Source organism: Notamacropus eugenii, chromosome 3, assembly GCF_028372415.1.
Source record: "Notamacropus eugenii isolate mMacEug1 chromosome 3, mMacEug1.pri_v2, whole genome shotgun sequence".
NCBI classification, from domain to species: Eukaryota; Metazoa; Chordata; class Mammalia; order Diprotodontia; family Macropodidae; genus Notamacropus; species Notamacropus eugenii.
This window is the reverse complement of record NC_092874.1, coordinates 115,118,866-115,138,378: the sequence shown is the minus strand read 5'-3', so window position 1 is coordinate 115,138,378 and position 19,513 is coordinate 115,118,866. Positions and strand designations below refer to the sequence as shown.

Genomic DNA, 19,513 nt, shown 5'->3' with positions numbered 1-19,513 from the left:
TTTGGAAACTATGAGACAATTAAAACTGTTCTTGAAATTCAGTGTACATATGTGCCTTTTCCCACAAACACACCCTAACTTTTTGGAAGGGGAAGGGAGGAGGGTTGGACCTGTGATTTAATTGATATAGAGGACTCCCACCAGTCATCCAGATAAGCAGCTTATCATTAAGTCACATACTTAGAGAGTTGATAGGGTCATTGAAGTGACTTGTCCATGGTCGCTCAGCCTATGTGTACCAGACACAAAAGTTGCACATAGTTCTTCTTGCCTCCAAGGCTGGTCCTCTCTTCACTACATACCACCATGTCCTATTAGGGATAAAAATTAATTTCCTTAAAAAGCTATGTTTCAAAGAAGGTGCTAACCAGCACTGGTAAAGGAACTTTCCTCATAGGGAAATTCTCTGTACCACTGAAAACACAGACCCAGTCCTGGGGATCCTGTCCTTTTAAGATTTCCAAGGTAGTGAAAGTTACTATTTTCTCCATTTTATGGATAAAGGAACTAAGGCTCAGATTAAAGAATTGTTAAATGAATTATTATCCAGCTACTTACGAATTATAAGATCCATATTTCCTGACATAAAGTCTATCCTGATTTTACTAGCAAGTCATAGATGACCTTAGGACAGTTACGTAGTTCATGGATAGAGCACAGGGCCTGGAATCAGGAAGACTCATCTTCCTGATTTCAAATCTGACCTCAGACACTAACCCAGAGCAAGCTAGCCCAGACAAGCTGTGGGACCCTGAGCAAGTCACTTAATTCTGTTTGCCTCAGTTTCCTCATCTGTAAAATGAGCTAGAGAAGCAAGTGGCAAACCAGTCCAGTGCCTTTGCCAAGAAAACCTCAAATGGGGTCATAAAGAGTCAGACGTGATTGAAAAATGACTGAACATGAATGGCCTTTCCCTTCTCTTAGAGAGTACTTTGCTGGTCTCTCTCTGTTGCATCTCTCAGGAATTATTGATTGTCCTAATTATTTGTGCATATGCCAAATCCCTCTCTAGACCATGTCAATTTCATGAGGACAGGGACCGTGTACAATATGAGCTTTACGCTGCTCCCATTGCTTAGCACAGAACTAACACTTAATAAACATTTCTCAAGTTGAATTTCTAGTTCCTTCAAAGCAGTGATTCTCAAACTTTTTGGTCTGGGAACTCCTTTATACACTTAAGTATTTTCGAAGCCCCTTTCCAAAGAACTTGTATCTGTATGAGTGATATCTGTCGATACTTATTGTATTCAAATTAAAATGTTTTAGTTTTGCTATGAAAGTAGTTCTGATCTTGAGAAACACATTTTGAGAACCATTGCTCTAGTGGCATTTGCAGCTGGTGCTATTTCAGGGAGAAGGAAAATGGGCAGATTGACCAGCACCCTAAAATAGCAATTGTTGGATCAAGGACATTGGAAACTGTAAACATAGCTATGAGTGAGCTTTCAGAGAGTCACATTAGCAGCAGATAGATACAGATTTCCTACGGTGATTTTGGGAATTATCTATCTATTCTACCTCAACTGCATTCTAGACTTTCTCTACCACGGCCCCAGATCTTCATTCTGGAATTCACACACTGGAAATACCCTCTGTTCCTGAGCCCTCTCCTTCCGATGGCCTCCCTCACTGGATGGCTCCTCTTCTCCCAGCTGGCCTTTGGACTTTCCCTACTGCCCCTCATCCTGCTACTTTTCAGTTTCCTTTTATGTATTGTCTTCTCCTATTGTAATGTAAATTTTTTGAGGGTACGGACTGCCTTTATACTTGTATTTATATTTCCAGGGCTCAGGATGGTGCCTGGAACATAGTAAGCACTTAATAAATATTTGTTGACCATTGACTATTGACTTCTAATACCCAAGATGACAGGAGTAGTAGAGGTGGGATGAGGCAGCCAGAGAAAGTGTTGGGCCTAGCAAGACTTCCTTGGCTGGGTGTCTCCATAGCTCTTTCTTCTCACTCACTCCCTGTCTTTGCACATGAGAGGTGAGAAGATGGTCAAATAAAGATTGGCTCAGGGATCAGAGAACATTGCCCCTCTCCATCTCCAGGAAAGTTCCAATTTTTCTCCCCAGGTTCTGATAAGACATCAGCAAGCTTCTAACACCTTTCATCCCCAAACCTCAGAGTAGTGAAAGTCCCATATCTGTGAACACTGCCCAGAAGTTTAGAAACAGGCAAAGCACTCTAGTTCCCCTATTTTTCTTCCTTAGGTCCCCATGAATTTTGATGGGACAATTGAGTAGAATTATTCAAATTAACCTTCACTGTTATCTGTCTTACCTGGTAAAGGAGAGAGTAGACTGAGAAAGCACTCCTTCTGAACGATCAGATAAACATTGTCTACCAGAGAAGTGGAAAGAGGGAAGGAGGCACAACTCTGGCTCTGACTCTACACACACTGTGAGAGTGTTTATACACATATATGTACATATATGGATATACACGCATATGTCTATATGTGTGTGTAGATGTGAGACTACAGACATATACACATACATATATACACGTAGAGAGAACCTTCATACTTCTTAGCAGTGTTTAGGTTACAATCCAAATATATGGGTTGCACATTGCTAGTTTAATGAGGGTAATGAGGGGACCTTGATCTGCTGGATCGAGAAAATTGCCAAGGAGCTGAGTCTACATACTGGCCCCTTCCAATGGGCCCCATGCCAAGGTCCCTTACTAAAAAACATGTGTAACACTGGGTTATTCCCATTAAAACCGAATATATCAGCAACCACTTCCCTCCTTTGTCTCCCAGGCAACTGTGACTTCAAACATGTATCTTGTGTTTATTTACTGGAAAAGTATATAGAGACATGGCCTCTTATTGAATCATAAAATATTATGTTGATTGAAGGCAACTGTTTTCAGAGAAGTCACTGGTTGGTCATAGGATCATAGGTTTAGAGCTGGTAAGGACCTCAGAGGGCACTGAGGCCAACTGCCTCATTCTACAAATGAGGAAATTGAGGCATGGAACAGAGTCACACAGCTAGTAAGTGTTTGAGGGGAGATTTGAATCCAAATCTTGCTTGACTCAAAGAAGTAGGTGGTGCATGATGGGCCTAAAGTCAGGAAAACATCTTCCCAAGTTCAAACCTGGCTTCAGACGCTTACTAGCTGTGTAACTCTGGGCAAGTCTCTTAACCCTGTTTGCCTCAGTTTCTTGAGATCAAGAAAGGAATGGCAAACACTCCAGTATCTTTGCTGAGAAGACCCCAGTGGAGTCATGAAAAGTCAGACACAATTGAACAACAACTTGCTTGACTCCAAACTAGCCACTATGCCTTGTAGTTATCAGACAGCAAGTCATAGTACTGAAATAATGGAGAGGCACTATGGCTGGGGCAGACCCCAGGAAATGGCTAAGTGGACCCATTTGCCCCACAGCGCTCAGGCCCTTAAAAAAAGGTAGCTGCCCAGAATGCATTATTTAGTTATCATCCAGTGTCTCTTTCCTCTTTCTCTCCCATCTCCCCAAAGGAAATTGTCACCCTCATCACTGAGATGCGCAATCTTGCTACACAGGGCACATGCCACAGGGCATGCAATATAGAGGCATTGACTTGACACCAAGGGACAAGAAAGAGGCTGCTACCAGCAGAACCTCTGCCCAGAGCCTGGCAAGTGAGGACCTTGCAGGAGATCTGGTTGAGGAAGGAGGGAAAAAGAGAGGCAGAAGATAGAGGAGATGGAAAGGCAGAGGGAGGAGAGGAGTGGAGAAGGGGAAGAGGAGGGAGAGAAAAGCTGCCACTTGGTCCTTTCCTATTTTAATGAATTCTTATTGCTAACTTGGTGCTAATTTCTATTATTTCTACCTCTTTTAATAATTTCCATTATTTCTACCTCCTTTAGTGCTGTCAGTGGCCTCTGAATTTTGCCATCTTCACTGATATATAGGCGCCTCCTTCCTTGGAGTTTAGCTTTTGGGTGCATTGGTGGCATTTCCTTGCCTCTGAGTGGGGAGGGCATCCTTTCCCCATCACTGGGACTTTTTGCTTCTGCTAAATTCTACATCAAAAGTCCTAGTAGCATACTGATTGAGACTGGGGCTCAGGAATACATTCTTCAATGATATGATATGATAAACATTGCTACTTAGGACTTCCAAGGGACTGGTTCTGTTTTTGTTGTCTCCAGGTAGGAAATTTCAGAGTCATCATTCAGGCTCTATTGAATTCAATGTATTTCACCTTAATTTAGTTTAAGGCACTAAATTGTTATTGAGGCTACTTCATGGCAGGCACTTTGAATCCAAAGAGTCCTTGTCCTCAAGAAGTTTCCACTCTACTGGGGAGAAATGTGTACCCAGATAAGTCTTCTTATCCATTTCCTAAGGTGTGCAGACTGCACATTCTTGCCATCATAATCACTCTTCTTATCCTCAATCCCCCAGAATCTCGAATTTTCCCCCCAGAACCACCCTGGCATCTGATCATGAGTTTTTGTCCTATCTTCTATTGTTTGGAACCATTTCTCAGCCATTTCCAAGCATCCCCTTCCTGATCTTTCCTCATTAGAATAAAACCCTGCCCATGGGGGCAGGGACTGCTGTCCTGTTCATGTTCTTGGATGCCTGGTGCTTAGCACAGTGCCTGGAATGTAGGAAGTACTTAATAAATGATTTTTCCTCCATTCCTAAGTAAATACAAAGTGTTTTTTTTTTCAAATGGAGGTGGGAAAAACAACCCTTAACTACTTGGAGAATCTGGGAAAGTGTCATATAACAGATGGCATCTGACCTGTGCCTAGAAGGGAGGTAGGGATTCCTAGGGGGTGGGGGCAGGGAGAGAACATTCCAAGCAAGAAGGACAGTCTGTACAAAGGCCAGAGGCAGGAGATAGAATGTCACGTACGAGGAAGGGCAAGGAGAATGATCTGGCTGGGAACATAGCACGTGGGAGGGGGAGTAATGTGAAGAAATCAGTGAAGAAAGAAAGGTTGGAGCCAGACTGGGAAAGACTTTAAATGGCAAGCAGAGGTATTTCTCTTTTATCCTCAAGGTAACAGTAACTGCTCAAAACCTCCAGAACTGAAGTACAACACGGTCAGACCTATGCTTTAGGAATTTCAATTTGGCAGTTGAGTGGAGGGAGGATGGATTGGAGTGGTGAGGGAGGAGGGGAGTAGGTAAATCAAGTGAGAAGTGATCACCATTCACTCACTCATTCATTCATTCGATAAGTATTTATTAAGCACTTGACATTCTATTCAATTTAATTTTTTAAAAGGACATCAGATTCATGCTGTATACCACAAAAGGCAGAATGACATGGTGGAGAGCCTGCCTTGGAACCAGGAGCACCTTGATTCAAGTCCCTCTGAGACATCCTCCCTGTGTGACTGGGCAAAAGTCATTTAATACTTCAGGGCTCTAGCTCCATGGTGTCAAATGCAAACAGAGATGGGAACCTCTAAGCCATACGTAGAGCAAACCTCATAATAGTAACAGCTGATATTTGTCTAGTGCTTACTATGTTCTGGGCAATTTACTGTATGCTTTACAAACATGATCTCGTTTGATCCTCACAGCAACCCTGGGAGTAGGCGCTATTATTATCACCCCCATTTCACAGATGAGAAAATGGAAGCAAATAGGTGTTAAGTGACTTGTCCAGGGTTACACAGACATAGCTAGTAGGTGTCTGAAGCAAGTTGTGAATCCAGATTTTCCTAACTCCAAGCTTTTCATATTATCACCTAGCTGTCTCCTGCATTGTTATGTTGATATTAATACTCACATAATTATTACTCACATAATTATAGTAATATTATATAATTATATTAATAGTGATAATATATTACATAATTAGTTGAAGACAGTAAGAATATGGGCTAGAAGTAAGTCTATTGGTTTTGAGCACTGCCATTCCCAAGGCTCTGGGGTTCAGGAGCTATCTCAGACAGCAAGGTGTGAGGGGTAGATGGTGGTCAAGGTGGTGTCGGTAGTTTGACTTACCTGGCACATACTGCTACCTTTCTGAATCCAAGAGCCTCAGGAATATCCATATTTCCACCCCAGTGCCCATAGCCATCACTCTGGAAAGGGAGACCTGTGGGAATGCTACTGGAGACTCAGAAAAGGAAGTTCTTGTCACCAAAGTCTTTAGCACTGTCAAATGCTTCAGCATCAGAAACTGATATGATTATGTACCCTGAAGATCATGGGACCGTTACATCTGACTTGTAGCTGAAACTTTCCATGTGTGTTCTCTCTCCCAGTAGAGTGTGAACATCATACTTATCCATTTGTATCCCCAGGTGTTTAGCACAGTGTTTTGCAAATAGTAAGCACTTCATTCATTCATTCATTCGTTCATTCATTCATTCATTCATGTAGTCCAACCTCTCATTTTACAGAAAAACTGCAGATCTGAGAGTGATTTTCCCAAAATCACGCAGCAGTGAGTAGAAGAAGGATGATTCAAATCCAGGTCCTCTGATTCTAAATCCAATGCTATCCCACCAGGGATCATCAGGTAGGTGGCAGAGATAGAATAGGGGAGCATTCAGTAGACAAAATTTACTGAAGGTCAAAAGAAGCACCTAGTCCAAAGTATGGAAGACATAGATTTATTTGTTCTCACCTTTGGGCTCTGGGTTGAAGAGTGGGCAAACCGGAGAGCCTGCAGGTAAAAAAAAAAAAGCAATGAATACAAAACAGGAAAGGGAAGGGTAAGGGGAGCAAGCAGTTGAAAGTGGGGACAATTAAAACCATCCAATTAGACACCAGAATACAGCCTGAGGGCTTATTCCTGATCAAACAATACAACAAAAAAAGCATCTATTAAACCCTTACTCTATACCAGGCAAGATGATAAGCCCTGGAGATAGAAAGACAAAAGTGAAATTATCCCTTAAGGGGCTTACAGACTAATAGAGAGTCAATATGCATATACATAAAGACTGGATAAAGATAGGAGTGGGACCAGTGTTTCGTTAGGGCGGTGCTTCTCAAAATTTTGGGTATTAGGAACCCTTTATACTCTTAACAATTATTAAGGACCTCTCTCCGCTAGAGATTTTGGTTAACTAGGCTATATCTATCAATGTTTACCATATTAGAAATTATAACATATTATAAATTATAAAAATAGTTTTGACCTTCTAGACCCCCTGAAATGTTCAGATCCCTGAACCCCACTTTGATAAGCATTAATATAGGGTAAGAAAACTCCCTCGTTCGAGGTAGGCCACCTTCTCTGCAGTTTATAGTCTTAGACTTTTCTGGGAATGCTTGTCCAGGATCGCAAAACCTGTCACTGTCAGAGGAGGGATTCTTTGAACTTGGGTTTTCCCAGCTCTGAGGCCAGTTCTTTATGGGTTAAGCTATGTTTCTTCTCAAGTATCTAACGTGTGTGTGTGTGTGTGTGTGTGTGTGTGTGTGTGTGTGATGAATTCAAAGTAAGTTTGGGAGAAAGTGTACTAATAATTGCAAAGATCAGAAAAGACTCCAAGTAGAAGATAACATTTGAACTGAGCCTTCACAGATTCCCAGAAGCAGAGGTGAAGAAGAAGTGCATTCAAGCCATGGGAGAGCTAGGGCAAAGGCACAGAGATGGGAGATGGAGTGCTGTGTGTGTTGGCTGATCAGAAATGAAGAGTATGTGGGCTGGAAAAAATCGAAAGTCTTTTGCATGTGGTAAGGGCTTAACATTTGTTGAATTTCAGTGAGGAACTAGTCATAATGAAAACAGTTAGTATTTACAAAGGAAAACCATCCAGGGAAAACAATGACAGATGAAATAAAGCCAAAAATAAAGCAAAAATAACAAGAAGCAGAGGACAAATGAAGGGTGTCCAACCGGGAACTTTCCCCAGGACATTGTAGATGCAATATTAGTCAGGGTATGAATTGGATTGTAAGGTCATGGTGGGAGAGTTGAGGAAGAGAGAGAAAAAAGGAAACAGAGAAGAGATAGAGTATAGGAAATGAAGAGTAGTGAAAAGTAGGTGCAGATCAAAACCAAGGCCAAGAGGTACTTATTTATTTGGTACAACTTGTAGGGAAGGAGAAAGTCTTAAGAGTGTTGGTAGGTGGAAAAAGAGGAAGTAGTTTAGTTTTAGGGACTTCATACCTTTGGAGGCAGCATGGGATATAATGATAGAAGCTCTGAAATCAGAGGACCTGGATTCAAATTCTACCTCTAATATTACTTGTGTAACCTGGGGTAAGTAATTTTACTTCCCTGGCCTCCTTGTTACTTTTTGGACACTGTCTCCTTACTGTGGGCAAATTCCGCTGGCTGCATGGAATGCTTTCCCTCCTTATCTCACCTCCTGTCTGCACTGGCTTCTTTCAAGTCCCACCAAAAAGTCCACCTTCTACAGGAAGCCCTTAATTCTAATGCCATTTCTCCAGTTTATCCTGTATGTGTCTTATTTGTATATGTTGTCTTTTTCAGTAGACAAGAAGCTCCCTGAGAGCAGAGACTTTTGTCTTTCTTTCCCAGTATTTAGCTGGGTGATTAATAAATATTTATTTTTTATTAGCAAACATTTATTATTTTTTATTAGCAAAATTTATTTTTTATTAGTAAATATGTATTAGTAAATATTTATTATCTTCATTAGTAAATATTTATAGTAGATGGTTAGTAAATGTGTATTGACTGAGTTTCCTCATCTGTAAAATGAGATTGAATTGGATGGTCTCTGAGGTCCTTTCCAGGGCTGGGTCTATACTCCTGTAAGCTCACTTGGGGTGAATGAACCCTGGTCTGTAAAATAGTAAAACCCACTCCTTTTCATTGCTTATGGTTTTTAATCTAGCCAGCTTTTAAGGGGACAGATTTCAAGTTGGGTTGCTTTGAGGCTTTAGGGGCATATTCATTTCCCAACTCTTTCCCAGAAAACCAGGAGAACAAAATTGCTATTATGAGGGAAATTGGCAGGAGCTAGGGGGTCAGCAACCTTTGGTCCTGCCTTAGCCCCTGTCTACAGAAGCATCTTGGAGGCTCACTGCCATAGACTGTGGTTTTGTTTGTACCCCAGAGGGGAGGAGATGGGAAGGGAAATGTAAGTAGAAAAATGAAAAACATAGAATTCCTGAAAGCCTGATAAGCTGCTTAACTATGCACCAAAACATAAATATTTGGCCAAATTAGCTGAACCAAATGGTTCATATTTCCAAAGTAGGGCTGCAGTGGTTTTTTTTTTCTTTCCTTTTCTTCTTTTTTTCCTCTTTTGCTTTGAAGCTGTTCAGCTCCGTGAAGATTCTTAATGAATCCAGGAGGGGAAAGTTGAATTTCACTTTTTTCTCCAGATCTCCCTAAATGTTTCATTTCTCTTCTTTGATGTCAGGTAAAAGTGATTTTCCTGTCTTGTTACTAAACGGAAAAAGTCCTGTGTACATTGTAACCAAATCACTATCTTGTCAATGAGACAAAGGGGATGTGGAGTAGAAAATGTCAGCTTGGTTACCAGCAGAATTACAAAGGTTGCTAAAGCTTATACTCTCTCACCTCCTCCATAATGACTTTGTGTTTTTAAAGAAATATGTGGGAAGGAGGAAGCAGGAGAAAAAATGGGATCATAACAGCTAGATAAGTTGACAGGATGATAGATTTAGAATTGGAAATGATCTTAGAGGACATTAAGTCCAACTCTCCCATTTTTACAACTGAGGCTGTCGGAAATGCCTTTCCAGAACAGCCCTATTAACTAGGAAAGGAAGAAATAGAAAGAAAACAAGGGAGAGATAGAAACCCAGGATGGAGATGGGAGGTTCAGGTCAAAGAAATTGAGTTAAGGGATTGATTGCCTCTAATCATGAAAGAAATTAGTCCAAGCCTTTCCATGGTCACAGACCATGGAGATTTTAGCATAGTTGAGGAATGGGATTTTAAGATTTTAAGTATGATTTAGTTTTAAAAGTAGTTATTGTGTCTATGTGGAAGGCACTGTGTTAGGTACCAGGTATACAAGGACAAAAATGAAATAATCCCTTCAAGGAGCTTACATTCTACTTGGGAGAAATAACATATAAAAGAACCAGAAATTAACGGAGTGCCCATCAGATAAGGAAAAGCTGATGGTATATGAAAGGAATGGAATGTGATGATGTGGAAAGAAATGATGAAAGGGAAGTTTCATGAAAACCTGGGAATTCTTATGAACCAATGCAGAGCAAAATGAGCAACCAGGAAAGTAATTTATACAATTACAACAACTCCACACAGACAAAAGAACTCTAATCAATACAATAATCAACCACAATTCCAGAGGATTCATGATGAAGCACACCATCTACTTCCTGAGAGGTTATGACTCAAGGAAACAGATTATGACATTTTTTCCGGATATGGACAGTGTGGGAATGTGTTTTACTTGAACATACATGTTTGTAACAAGGTTGTTTTTTTCTTCAATGAGAACAGGAAAGGGGGAGGGAGAAAAGGTGGATTTTTCTTCATTGAATTTTGAATTGAATTTCATTGAATTTGTTCATTGAATAAAAAAATTTAAAAATAACATGTACAAAGTTAAAAATGATAATTTTTTGCACAGCATTTCAAACTTTGCAGAGTGTCTTGCAGAGATGAAATCATTTTGTCCTTACAACAATTCATTTTATAGGAAACTGAATTAGATAGAGGTTGAATGACTTGCTCCTGGTCGCACAGATCGTAACTGTGCGAGGCAGATTTTGAACTCAGGCCTTCCCGACTCTACGATCTGACACTTTATCCACTGTACCACCTAGCTGCCTCAGATAAATAAATAAATATAAAAATATGCAAATATAAAGCATGGCCTAGGGCATTGCCCTAAAATCCCCAAAGGATTCTAGACTCCCAAAAGATCTGACACTCCATCTCCTGCTTTGGGGCTCTGAGCTCCTGACTGGTGAGAGTTCTCTGTATCCAGCAAAGACCCAGACCACCATATTGCTCCTAGACCATCTTCATCCCATGCCATGGTACCACTTCCTGTAGTAGACGCTCCCCAGCCCTCGCTCCCCAGCCTTCCAATCACTCAGTTTTCCATCTCTAGCTCTGGGAAATCAGCAAATCAATCCTACCATTCTAGGAAAGGACAAGTCAGTCAGTGGCACCCTAAAAATCCACTCTCCGTCCCTGTGATTATTTAGTCCAAAATACCTCTTCCTGTCTACTAGTCTCCTCTATCTGTTGTCTTCTCCTACTAAAATGTAAGCTCTTTGGGGGCAGGCACTATCTTGATTTGTTTCTGTATCCTCAGGACTTAGCACAGTTAAAAAAAAGAACTTAGCACAGTTCCTTGCACATATTAAGTATTTAATAAATATTCATTCATGCATTCATTTACCTTCTCAACCTTGGTGAGGTCTCCAAAATTAAGTTTAGGGATAGCTTATGTTTAGGTTTCTTCAGATGTGGGTAATAATAACCAATTCCAAGGTGACACTTATTAGCTGTATAATCCTGGGTAAGTCACTTGAATCTCTGCCTCAGTTTTTTTTTTTTTTATCAGTAAAATGGGGATAATAATAGTATATACTTCCCAGGGTTGTTGTGAGGATAAAATAAGATAAAATGTAAAACACTTTGCAAACTATCAAGTATAATATGAATGCTTGAAATTATTGTTGTTGTTTGGACGCAGTATATGAAAAGCATATAAAGTATGCGATAACCTTATTTTTAGCACACACACATCTTGAAAATGGATAAGACTCAAACTTAAATACAAAATACTTTAATAGTTGATGATACTGGCCCCAGAAAGTTAACACACAGCACAAGTTAAAGGGAGATCCCCTTCCCATGGACCTGTAGAATTTGGATCAGGAGAAAGTAGTTTCATAACAAGAAGAGTTGAGGGCCACATTGGCAAAATGAGGGCCTTTCAGAGGCCAAGAAGACTAAGGATTGAGAAAAGGTCATTGTTTTTGGCAGTCCAAACATCCTGGTGACTTTGGAGAAAGCAATTTCATTTTAGTTCAATTTATAATTCATTTAGAATTGTAAGGGCAATTGTATATAACTAAAGATGAAAGAGGGAAACTGAAGTCCCAGACAATGACATCTCACTTCTTTGAAGATCTGTAAGGGTTCAAAATATAGTTAATTCTAGGTCTGAAGCTAGAACATAAATAAAATTATCAGGAAGAATGGTTTAGAAATAGAGAAAGAGACCTAAAAACTAGAAAGCGACTGTTAGGTTGAATCTTGATGGGTGATTATTGGAGGGGATATGAATGGAGGACAAGATAGGGGAGGAGCCAAAGAATAGGTTGAAACTGAGTCCAACCTCAAAGTCAACAGACAATCTAGAAGCAGGGGGGTTATAGAAGCCAGTTGTCCAATGCAGAGCTGAAGGTCCAAACCAAGAGAAGAAGCAGGAGCCAGGGATTTTTCAGAATGGAAAGAAAAATTCTCTAGGAAGAGAGAATGAAAGTTGAAATGAAATGAAAATACATTTCTCTAGGAAGAGTGTGTGTATGTATATATGTATGTGTATGTATATATACATACATACTTACATATAATGTTTTATATGTGTATACACATACATATATTACACATACACACATATATGTGTATATATATCCTGCTTTTTTTGGAAGACAGCTCTAATAGCTGGGGGAGTTAGGAAAGGCCTCATTGAGATGGTGTGTGAGCTGAATTTTGAAGGAAATTAGAGATTCTAAGAGGAAGAGGTGAGGAGAGACTGTGTGAGGAACTTTTTCAGTGTGGCCAGACCAAAGAAAGGAGTGATTTATAAAGCTAGAGAAGGAGGTTGGAGTGAGGTTGTGAAGGGCTTTCATTGCCAAACAGAAATTTGTATTTGATCTTCAAGGTAATAGGAGGTGTTACAGTTTTTTTGAGCAAACAGTTTATGAGAGTAGCCACAGGCCCAGCTAGTCAGCCAAGATAACTACAAAACTGAACCCACACCCGCCTTTCAAGGTAGAACACCTTTTTCTTAGACCCTTCTTCAGCCACAACTCTTCCAGGATACAGGCTCAAGCTGCTATAGAGCAGTAACTTGTCACACCTGGCAGACCCTGACAGTGATGACAGGAAGCACCTGGAAGGTGCATTAACTCTGAGCCAGGCTCACCAGGAAACATGAGACCATACCTACAATATACATTTACTGTACCCTGAAATTCCCTTGCCCTGCAGGAAAAATTCCTTGCACCCTTGAACCTACCACAGTGCCTAGATTAGAGTGAGCAGGGAAGGAGAAGAGATGGTTCCTGGCAGAACAGAGGAGGAAGTAAATGAAGGCTACTCCTCTTGGCTCTCCATCTTATCCCAGATGTCTTGGCTGCCATGGAGTAATTGCAATGCATTCATGCAAGGTAGACTTGTTCTGCAGCAGTGATGGTAAGCATTTACTTCTGACAGGTAATTTAGGACATGAGAAAGTGCACAGTGCTCTTTTCTGACCTCACCAAAAATTTTAGTTAGCTACTTAATTGTAACTCCGTACCAAGCTCTTGGGTTTGGTCAAATTAACCATTTGGATTCCAGAGCAAGAATCCAAGAAAGAGATTACCCTCCTTCCTTTAGAACAGATGACAGTTTCTTGGAGGTAAAATACATTCATACATAGACACACACACATATATGTATATGCATATGTGTGTGTGTGTGGAAGGAAGAAAGAACATGTGTTCTAGGTACTGGATGTAGCTAAAAATCTCCAGTTGTTTGTGAGTCCCTGGCATCAAGCTCTGTTTCCTGAAGAACTGAAGAATGGAAAGTCTCTGAGGAGCAGTAAGGTGAATAGACATTCAGATGGATAGATAGATAGATAGATAGATAGATAGATAGATAGAAAGATGATAGATAGATATTCAGAAACAGATAAAAATAAGCTCTATAACACATTGATTTTCATTCATCTAACAAACATTCATTAAACATCTTCTATGGGAAAGATGCTCTTGGGACTCCAGATATGGAAGAGTTCAATTTAACCTGATTTATTTGGAACTGACCACATGTTACACACCATGTCAGATGCTAGCAAATGCAAAGACAAGAATGACAATAATCTCTGTCCTCAAGGAGCTTCCTGGAGGAGGGGGGGAGACTGTATACACATAAGTTAATTCAAAGTCATTTTGATAGGGAGAGCTAACCACTGGGGAAATCAGGAGAGTCTTCTCTGTTTCAAAAAGAATGAAAAAAAAATCTCTATCCACAAGGAGCTTACAATCTAATATGGACAATGTACTGCCTATACAAACAAGTACAGTGCAAAAGTGGAATAAGAGAAGGACTGAAGAGAAAGCAATAATGTGCTCTTAGAAAACTTGAAGAGGAGGGGATGACTTTCATCTAAGAAGCTCATGGAAGGCTTCTGTGAGTTAGGCCTTGAGGGGAGAGAGAATTTCGATTAAAGGTAGAGATGACAAAGGAATGCATCCCAGGCAAGGGAGATCACTTGCATGAATGCGTGGAGGCAGAAGAGGGCAGGATAAGATCACAGGACAGCTACTAGTTCTGTCAGTGGGAACGTTAAGTGAGTAAAAGGTAGTTATGACATAAGGCTAGGAAACTTTGTTGGACCCAGATTGCAGAGGGTCTTAAATGCCAAGGTAAGGACTTAATATTTTATCCTATAGCACCACCTTATCTCCTACTTACCACAGGACCTTGCCAACCTAGCCGTAAACATATTAGTGCACCCTTGAAATACTTTGAACCTAGGGTAGCTTATCTGGTAGAGGCCCATTGTCTTAGGCTGGGCTCTTTCAGTCATAATGGTGTTTACCAAAAGGCATGTGGATTTCTCTTTCTAGCCAGCTCTCTCACAAGCCAGAAATCAGGAAGGCAGATATGGAACCACGAGAACTCAAATATTAAAAAGTAAGCGAGATGGTTGGTGAAAAGTTTTGGAAATGAAATAAAAGTCAGGAAGCAGGAAATTCACAAGAATCATTACCAGAGACTGTTTACTACTACTACTACTACTACTACTACTACTACTACTACTACTACTACTACTACTACTACTACTACTACTACTACACACACACACACACACACACACACACACACACACACACACACACACTCACCCCACACTTAATCAGTTTGATAATGAATCTTCCTTTGAGAATGGGTTAGTGGAAACAGCCAAAAATCATTTATGGACTGAAGTCTGGTGATCATGAAGTCATTGGAGCTACATATCATCTTTGTGGGTCAAAAATAAGACATGAGAATAAAACCATGAGACTTTTGTGTGACTGGTCTCCTTGGTCCTGTGGCAATTCCCAAGCTGGAGCTCCAAAAATACCCCAAAATACTCCATTGTGGGAGTAAAGGTGCAGATATCCAAGATGACTACTCTGAGGAACCCTGGGATATAGAAGTATGTTTACTTATGAGCCAATCTTATGTCTGTATCATCATATAATGTAGATAAGATTTGGTATTTGTGTTCTTGATAGGCCATGATGTATATAGAGGAGTGATCATATGTACATGCAAAATCTTGGAACTGTTATAAAAACAATTTTCTAGGGTGTTTTAATGTATTCATTGTATCCTACCTATTTTATAGTCACTGACCACAGTTTTCCATAGGTAGGAGAGGTTTGGAACTGAAGGATTAAATTCCTTTCAGTCTGTTTTGACATTTTAGTTCCAAGATCTTCAAAGCAATGCACTATGACCTCAGGATCTCAAAATTTAGATTCTTTTATGGGCCTCCCAAAGACACTTTAGGAATGGGATTTCAGTATGAGAATGCCTTGTCAAAACAAAAAACAATTTCCAAAAGTAAGAGACTAGGTAGGGGAATCCCATATGTCCATGCATGTGCTAAGTTGAATCCTTAAAAGACAAATGTGTCAAGGGTTCTTCACTACCTTGGAGTAATTACATGACTAACATTTTCTGAAAATAAATAGTTGGTGCAATTTGTGTCAGATTAACTAACAAATACAGCGTATGTGCTACCAAAATTTCCTTTTAGAGGGAAAAAGTGAAACAAAGGGAGTACTGTTATCAGATTCATTCTGTGGAACCTGACTGAAAAGTAGAATTAAAATGATATCGATTTTCAGGGGTGGAGAAGGGATGATGGACAACTCTGAAAAAGGAATTGCATATCATTTAACCTCTCAGCACCCTGCTGGGCAACTCTCTCAACTAAATCCATACAAGCATTCTAAAAATGACTTGCCCATCTATTCATCATCTCTATGACTTTCCAGACCAAAACATTCATCCTTGGCCAATGCTACCCTATTAAAATGTAAGTTCCTTGAGGGCAGTGACTGACTTGCTTTGTTTCAAAACTTATCTGTCTTTTGTCCCATTTCCTTAGGACCCTAATCTTTTCCAGTTGAAGAAGGACAGGAGTCAGCTAGGTGACGCAGTGGATAAAGCACTGGGCCTGGAGTTAGGAAGACCTGAGGATTAGGTAAGATATAAGATATATGATATATCATAATGTACTATACTATTACTTTAGCATGACATATCTAACTTCAGACACTTACTAGCCAGGAGACCTTGAGCAAGTCACTTAACTGCTGCTTGACTCAGTTTCCTCAACTGTAAAATGGGGATAATAATAGAACCTACGTCCTAGAGTTGTTGTGAAGATCAATGAGATAGTATTTGTAAAGCATTGTCACATAGTACTAGCTATATAAATGCTAGTGATGGTGATGGTGATGATGATGATGAAATTGGCTTAATGTTTAATCCTCTTCATAATATGCTTGCATTTTTATAGTGGATTTCAATACTTGACCTAAAAGTGTAATGAATCATGGGAATTTTAGGCACAATGACAGGTCCATGGAAGAAAGATTTTTGGACCTTTTCCCTTTTTTATGATCTCTTTGGGTGATAGACCTAGTAGTGGTATTGCTGGATCAAAGGGTATGCACAGTTTGGTTGCCCTTTGGGTATACTTCCAAATTGCTCTCCAGAATGGTTGGATCAGTTCACAAGTCCACCAACACAGTATCAATGTCCCACTTTTCCCACATCCTCTCCAACATTTATAATTTTCCTTTTTTGTCATATTAGCCAATATGATAGGTGTGAGATGGTATCACAGAGTTATTTTAATTTGCATTTCTCTAATCAGAAGTGATTTAGAGCATTTTGTCATATGACTAGAGGCGGCTTTGATTTCTTCATTTGAAAACCACCCTGTTCATATCCTTTGACTATTTATCAGTTGGGGAATGACTCTTATTCTTATAAATGTGACTCAGTTCTCTACATATTTGAGAAATGAGACCTTTATCAGGGATACTTTGTTGTAAAGATTATTTCCCAGCTTTCTGCTTTCTTTCTAATCTTGATTGCACTGGTTTTTTTGTACAGAAGCTTTTAAATTTAATATAATCAAAATTATATATTTTACATTTCATAGTGCTCTCTGTCTCTTGTTTGGTCATAAATTCTTCCCCTGATGAAAAAGATTTTTGGTACTTTTCCCCATATACCTGTTCCCAAGTTCTACCACATAAGCAGCTGCCTATTTCACCTATAATTATGGTCTTGGGGAGACAGTGAAAAGCACACTGAATAGTGGGTCAGGGGACAAGGGTCCAAGATCTTGCTTAAATGATTCCTGTTGATATTATCTAGGGCAAGTCACTCCACATGTCTGTTTCCTCACTTGTAAAATGAAAGAGTTGAACTACTCATATCTAAGATTCCTTCCCACTCTAATTCCAAGAATGTGAGTTCCATGGGAACCAACAATAATTGTGATGTTCAGTATCCTCATGGACCCCTGAATTCAGCCTATGTATACCAAAGAAAGGGTTCCCCAAAGCCCTGAAAGTTCCCTTCACAAAAATAGGAAAATGTGCCCTTGTCTATGGACTGGTTCTCTCCTGATATGAACTCTGCCATCTCCATCCAATTCTATTTCCAGAAAAGAAAGAAGAGAGAGAGCCCTGCCACTAATAATAGGCCTTCTCTTTTTCATGTTGGCCTGAAGGTAGAAGTAGAGGGAAGGGAGCTGGGCCTGGTGAAACACCTTCTTCTGCAGGTGCTGAGCTCCTTAGTAGGGTGTATTTGGAACTGTGTTAGTGTAATGAGACTGATAAATACTTAACAGCTGACTCACCAAAAACAAGGGAGACACTTTCAAGTTTAATCAGTCTTATTCACATTTTCTCCATCACTTTTGTGAGCTAGAAAATCAATAAAACAAAAAATCTAAGCCATGATTTGGATTTCTGAGGTGTAAGTGCTGACACTGAAAATTTAAGAACTGACTCTGTCAAGGTTGAAGGTGGCTCCAGCAAACCCCATAAATAACACCCCCTCCCCCCTTTTTATGAGGGAATCTGAATTAAGTTACTTGCCCAGGGTCACATAGCTAGTAAGTATCAGATGTCTGAGGCCAGATTTGAACTCTAGTCTTCCTGACTCCAGGGCTGTTACTCTATCCACTGCACCACCTAACTGCCTCAGCAAGGCCCTTCTTGTCCTCAGTCTCTCATATGCAGATATTGTCCACCTACTTCCAGTGGTCTATGTGGGATCTCTGAGGGAATGTCTTCTGGTCATGTAGGATTCTGCAAGTTGCCCTGATTGATTTCTGAACTGGAAGATCTGATGACACAGGTCGTTGTTTCTGTTAAAAGAAGGTGGCAGCCCTTTTGGATGTAACCCTTCAAGAAATAAGATAACATGATTTCATTGAAGGACGGTCTCTTTCTACCTCCAATAGCAGGGCTATAGCTGCCCATAGGGACTTGGACTCAACTAGCTAAGCTTTTCCCAGGGCCCAGGCTGCCTTTGTACCTCTTGGATGTTTTCTTTCTTTATCATTGATTTTGTGTGCATTTAAAGGCCTGGAAAGACTGTAGCAATGGCAGCTAGCATCTTCCCTTTCATCTTACATGACGGGGGACAATGGTGCTGAGAATGCCTAAACTATGGCTAGAGTAGGTTGGCACCAAGAGAAGAATTAGCATTGAACACTGCCCCAGAAAGAACAAGCTTGTCCATTTGATTGGATGGTGCCAAGAGAAGTGATATAATACATAGGTAGTTAGCTATCTTGCAAAAAACAACAACAACAAACAAACCTGTTTTATGTCCCAATAAGGCTTACTTGTAAACTTCCCAACTGACTGTATTAGTAATCATAAGTTAAGATTAGATAACATCTATTATTATTCTTGTAGAGGCCATGGGGAAAGGTAATATTCCTGTGATTTTTCCATTATTAAAAAGTGGTTGGGGTTTCAGGGCAAGTTCTTTTAAAATTTATTCCAAAGAATCTGCCTCTTCCTCCAGAAGCCAAAACCAAATGTTTAGTGATGTCTCTTTAAAATAGTACTAGGAAAGTGATTAGATATACTGTAAATAGGGATTACTAGGGAAAAAAGGATGTGCAAGACCTCCCATTTAATCAATCATTACTTTTTATTAAACTATATATGTATATATTTCTCTCTAATATACACATATAAACACATACACATGCACAAAATGTATGTATTTTACACTGTCATTTTTGTTGTTTGTCCTTCATTTTTGAAGACAACTGTAACATCAGGGCAATGATG

General features: G+C 39.9%; 1 protein-coding gene across 1 annotated transcript in view; it reads left to right on the top strand.

Moving 5' to 3' along the window:
* Nucleotides 1-7,844: 7,844 nt before the first annotated feature.
* Nucleotides 7,845-19,513, top strand: part of CALD1 (caldesmon 1) — a 268,202-nt gene continuing 256,533 nt past the window's right edge. The window contains exons 1-2 of the mRNA XM_072652672.1: nt 7,845-8,186; nt 16,291-16,386. The gene's annotated coding sequence lies outside the window, so the exon portion shown is untranslated. The remainder of the gene's footprint in view (nt 8,187-16,290; nt 16,387-19,513) is intronic.